This window comes from Apium graveolens, chromosome 4 (genome assembly GCF_009905375.1).
Source record: "Apium graveolens cultivar Ventura chromosome 4, ASM990537v1, whole genome shotgun sequence".
NCBI classification, from domain to species: Eukaryota; Viridiplantae; Streptophyta; class Magnoliopsida; order Apiales; family Apiaceae; genus Apium; species Apium graveolens.
In genome coordinates this window covers 68,227,193-68,233,246 of record NC_133650.1, presented here as the reverse complement: position 1 = coordinate 68,233,246, position 6,054 = coordinate 68,227,193, and the positions used below count along the sequence as shown (strand labels likewise).

The 6,054-nt window shown below is 36.5% G+C and overlaps 1 non-coding gene across 1 annotated transcript; it reads left to right on the top strand.

Annotated features, from left to right (window-relative positions):
* Window positions 1-785: 785 nt before the first annotated feature.
* LOC141722057 (small nucleolar RNA R71) lies at window positions 786-892 on the top strand. The gene has a single exon (XR_012575091.1). It is a non-coding gene; the product is annotated as a small nucleolar RNA R71 (small nucleolar RNA).
* Window positions 893-6,054: the final 5,162 nt, after the last annotated feature.

The following is a 6,054-nucleotide window of genomic DNA, read 5'->3' as shown; positions in this document are numbered from 1 at the left end:
TGAATTTGTTCGGGATTCACAACCTTTCCAGACCTTAAAATGATTGCCTTTACCTGCTTTTTGGCTTTCCTCTTTCCTGGAACTTCAGTGTAACTAGGTAATATACGAGGCTGACGATTTAGCAAGGCATTGGCAATTTGACCAATTTGATTTTCCAAGGTCTTGATAGAAACAGCTTGACTCTTGCACATACGCTTCAACTCCTCTAATTCAGAATTTTCATTGGCCTGTTGCAGCTGGAGTTGTTGTCTAGGTGATTACTGTGGTTGCTGAAAACTAGGGGGTTGTAATGTTTAGCGGGGTACTGCTGATAAGGTTGTTGAACCGCATTCTGAGCATTGCTCCAACTAAAATTAGGATGATTGCGGTTGTTGGGATGATAGGTGGCTAGCGCTGGTTGCTGTGATCGATGGAAGTTGCTCACGAAATGAGCTGATTCACTAGAAATTGTGCGCTGATCAGTCTCATGGGCACCAGCACAAAGCTCATAGACACTTGTGATTTGATTTACTCCATAATTAGCCAAAGTGTCCACCTTTATCGTCAGAGCTTTAAGTTGGGCAGCAATAGCAGTCGCTGCGTCCAACTCCAGAATTCCTGTGACTTTTCCCTGAGTCAGTCTCTAGGAAGGATTCTGGTAGTCATTAGCATCCATCAGTTCAGTAAGTTCATAAGCTTCATCATAGCTCTTAGCCCACAAGGCTCCTCCTGATGCTGCATCAAGCATGGGTCTAGAAGTAGCACCCAATCCATTATAGAAGCAATAAATAATCTTCCAATCAGGTATGCCATGGTGTGGGCACTTCCTTAGCATCTTCTTATATCGATCCCAAGCCTCACATAGAGATTCCCCTATTTGCTGAGCAAACTGGGTAAGAGCATTCCTGATTGCAGCAGTCTTTGCCATGGGAAAGAATTTAGTGAGAAACTTCTACGCAAGATCCTCCCAAGTGGTGATAGATCCTGCTGGCAGAGAGTGTAATCAGCACTTGGCCTTATCCCTCAGAGAGAATGGGAACAGGCGTAGCTTGATATTGTCTTCAGTCATATCATTGAATTTGAAAGTGTCGCAGATCTCGATGAAATCCCTGATGTGCATGTTGGGGTCTTCAGTAGGAGAACCCCCAAACTGAACTGAGTTTTGTATCATCTGAATCGTGCTTGACTTGATCTCAAAAGTGTTAGCCCTGATGCCTGGTCTGATGATGCTTGACGGAATGTCATTAATCTTAGGTTGAGAATAGTCCATCAAAGCCTTCGGATTTTCTACTTGATCTCCCATCGCTACTACAACTGGTTCTTCGACTTTCTCTTCTTCTTCGACCTTCTTTTCTTCCTCAAAAACTTCCTTCCGAACTACCACAACTTCTTCCTCGGCTTTATCCAGTGTTCTCTTACGAGTACGCGAACGCGTATGCATACACCCTCGCTAGAGTACCTGAAATAAGACAAGGAAATAGGTAAGTAATAATGTCTGATTCAATAACTTTAACGACCACTGATGGAAAGCACATAAACTATCAATTAACACTGCAGTTCTCCGGCAGCGGCGCCAAAACTTGTTAGTCGCTTAACACGCGCTAATAATACACGCAAGTACACGAGTTCGCAAGTAGTTAACTAATTAGTTCACGTACTTAAGCAACAATGTATGGCTATTATTCAATGCTAAGACGATAACAAAGTGAGGATGTTTATAACTAAGAATTAAACTAATAATTATAACTACGAGAATAAGATTGATTGAACTAATAATTATGACAGTTGCGGCGGTTTCCGGCCACCTGAACCCAGAATTCGACCAAACCAATTGCAAAATACTCCTTACTTCGTTGTACTGCTAACCCAGCCCACCAAAACGTCAAACAATCATCCCGGTGATCGGAAAATCAAAATCGTCGTTTAAGGCGGCGATTTTCCGCCGAACCTAAAATATAAACCAAAATCATCGAAACCAGTCTCAATCGATCAGAAATTTCACGATCTACAACTCTATATCATTTAATTGAACCAAAACAGTCCCAAATTAAAAGACCCGAAATCGAATTAAAACCCTATCAATCGAATTAAAACCCTATCAATCGAATTACTATATACAACTATCGTTTATCAAATTAACTATCAGGAATCCAACATAAATCATCAAATAAAGCCATATCCGGCATCAATTTCAACAGATAACCCTAAAATCGAAAAGTACCAATTCTAGCATAAACCCTAGAATTATAAATTGAAAATCTATACATCAGAACATGAAATTAGTTGTATAAACTGAAAGAACAACTCAAAACCATTGATTTGAGTACTTACATGATACGATTTGGTGTTCGGAAACGTTCAAAATCACTGGTTGATTCTTGACCCGAATTCCGACCCGACCCTGTTCTTCAGAGAATTTTCAGAATTTTGCAGAATTTTTGTGATTAATAATTATAATTAAATAATTATTAGGCTATTTATAGTAGTAAAATTAATACTCCTAACTAAAATTAAGGCCTTAATTCTACATCTTTTAAATTTATAAGCCCCTAATTTTATAATTTTTGAGTATTAAAATTTAATTTATAAATATTTTATATATACAATATATATGCCAAAATTTCCCAAAAATTGTGAATATTGTAAAAATACAAAGAAATGGTATAAATGAAAGTCCTATAATTTTATAAAAATAAAAATGTGATTTTTGTGTGGGGGGGGGGGGTTAACACCCAATGGGGCCCGGAAAAGTCATTTTTCACGAAACGAGAAAATTTATAAAATACCTAGATGTTCGGAATAATGCGATGGTAAAAGCTGTTTGATGAAAAATAAAGCCCATTATTTTTTTTGAAATATCAGCTATAAAATCATGATTCGGGTCGTATAACTTTTGATATGAAAGCTATGAATGCAAAATAAAATATCTGAAAAATACCTTAAAATACCTGAATGACACAGAAACACATAACACATAGCAATTAGGGTTTTACAGCTAATTACACATAAATGACACATTAATACACATAATTTATTATAACTATGATATAATACAAACATAATTTTCCTAGACGTTACATTGGACACCCACTGTTTGTGGAAGCTAAGAAGGAAAAGAAAGAAATAATCAGACTAAAAAAGAAGCAAGCTACTATCTTGGCCAAGCTTCAAGCTATAAAAACCACAACAGAACTTCCTGTACAACGAATTGTAATTACTGAACCTAAGGATCTGAAAATGCAAGAAGAATCACAGCAGAAAAGAAGATTTAGATACAAACTCCATTCCAAAAGGAAAGTGAACTTTAATGATGAGGAATTGGAAGAACAATTTCCTAAAAAGCCTACAACTACAACTCATACATTAAAACCCTCAGTGGTATTTGAAGAATTCAAAGTGGTTGATCCAACAAGAAATATTCATGGTGAACCAATTGTTCCTAAGGATGAGCAAGTAGACTGGGATAGTTTACCAATTCCTGAGCTAAATTTACCCATCTTCAAGAAAAAGAAGACAAAGACTAGAGCTAGCAAGAAAGTGAAGCCTGTATCTCTCAGATCCAAATCTCTAACCAAATCCCAACCCACAGTGAATAAGAGGGATCTCATGTACATTTGTGATATCAAGGAATTTTCAGACTTGAATCTTTACTTGGATGAACTAGAAGAAGTAAGAGGAATTGATGCTTACAGAAATCATCCTGAAAGACTGGTATTTATATATAAGGGAGGGAAAGAGATGACATGGCCTCTTCACAGGATTCTCCAAGAAAGCCAATATGTTCTGATTAAAGTCTACTCATCCTTCAAAAAGAACTTTGGATACAATGTGACTGCAAGAAGAATAGTTCTAAAGAGGATTGAGGAACTAAGGATTACAAGAGCCAAAGATGCACTTCCAAAAACTCTATCTATTCCCTTTACAGGAAAAAGAGTGCATCTAAGGCCCTATTGGCTGATGGAATTCATCGATGACAAAGTTGTTAGAAGATTCTTCAGATTAGAGGACCAACTGAGTATCTCTAGCAATGAGACTCTTTTGGAAATGCAGGAAATGCTAAATCTCTCAGAAGCTGATGAACTTGAATTCCACAGACAACTTCAGAATCAAATTGAAGAAAACAACAGAAGGCTTGGGAAGAAATCTAGACAATCAAGGAAATAGATCTATCTGCTCAGACTAGAGGAGCATCTTGATAACAATTGTGAGTAATTTCTTTGTGTACTTTGCATTGTTTAACTTTCAGTAATTTGTAGCACTTATTAGTTTTATCTACTATATTTCAATCTGTAATTTTAGGATTTTTTGTTATCATCAAGTTTCTCTTAATTTATGGCTACAATTCCAGTAGACATAAATTGGGGGAGATTGTTAAGAATAAGTTGTGTACATGATGATAAGCTAAACAAAACACCTTAGTAGATTTAACTTAGTGAATTTTGTAGCACCCGACGGATGATCAATTATAGTCCCGAAGGATGATTCAATATAGTCCCGATGGATGACTAATTGATATCCATCGGGTGAGTAGCTTATGTAACAATAAGTAATGTAGCACATTTCTACAAACTACTTTGTATAGATTCTGTAGTAGCTTATGAATCATGTAGACTGCTAGTAGATGTGCAGAATAGGTTGATTAAATGTAAATATAAGATGTCTTGTAATTCTGCATAAATAAAATAGAGTCAAGTGATAAATGGATACCCGATGGATGATCAACAAAGCTACCCGACCGATGATCAACAAGGCTACCCGATGGATACCAAGCATGTACCCGATGGATGATCAAATCAAATATCTGTTGACAGTGACAATACAGTCGCATGCGTCGAGTGTTTGCAAAAGGAATGTGGCAGCCTGTTTAGCATGGTTTTGAGAATAAAGAAGCATTACCATTTCCATGCTATTATGAAGATATTCAAAGATGCTAGAATAGAGTAGTGAAGCAGCATGGAGTTAGACTTGATAGGTTTTGTTTTACTGTCTTGTCTTATTATCATGTAAAATTGGTGATATATATACCAAGTGTAGCTAGTAAAATAAAAAAACTAAGCAAACACATTTTTAGCAGAGAAACATTTGTAAGCTATATTCTGTATAATTTCTCTGTAGTTTTGTTTGTTCAATTGTAAAGTAGTTGTCAGTTATTCAAGCTTCACAGGGTTCTCTTGATATATATATATATATATATATATATATCTGGTGGATACATTCAAATCCACCAGAAAGTTTTAAAGACCAGAGTTTTTACTACTTTATGTTTGATTTACTTAACTCTGTATCCGCACTTTGCAAATCAAACAGTTAGATATTAAATTGAGTTAGAACCACCTTTCATAAATCTTAAAAAGAAGTCAGAATTACATTCAACCCCCCTTCTGTAATTCTTGTTGTATAATTAGGGAATAACACAAGCACTTGTCTCCAGATTTGGAGATAAATCGTCCTAAGGCAGCAACCCTTCCGGTGAGCTTTTGAACATCTTTGACGGTCTTTGGAGGCTCCATGTCCAAAATGGCCTTTATCTTATTAGGATTTGCCTTGATTCCCCTATTGGAGACCATCAATCCCAAAGACTTTCCTGATCCTACTCCGAAAGCACATTTTGCAGAATTTAACATCATTTTGTGGTATCTTAGGACCTTAAAGGCTTCCCTCAAATGGGTTATATGCTCAGTCTTCACAAAACTCTTGACTAACATGTCATCTACATATACTTCCATTGTTTTCCCAATAAGATCTTTAAAAATTTTATTTACCAACCTTTGATAGGTAGCTCCTGCATTCTTGAGACCAAACGCCATAACAAGATAACAAAAAACACCAAATTCAATGATGAATGATACCTTTGGGATGTCATCCTTATACATTTTGATCTGATTGAATCCACTAAATCCATCCATAAAGCTCAGGATCTCGTAACCAGCGGTCGCATCTATCAATGTATCTATCCTTGGTAACGGGAAGCAATCCTTTCGGCATGCATCGTTCAGATCGGTGAAATCCACGCAGATTCTCCACTTTCCATTAGCCTTCCTCACCATTATAGGATTTTCTAATCATTCCGGAAAT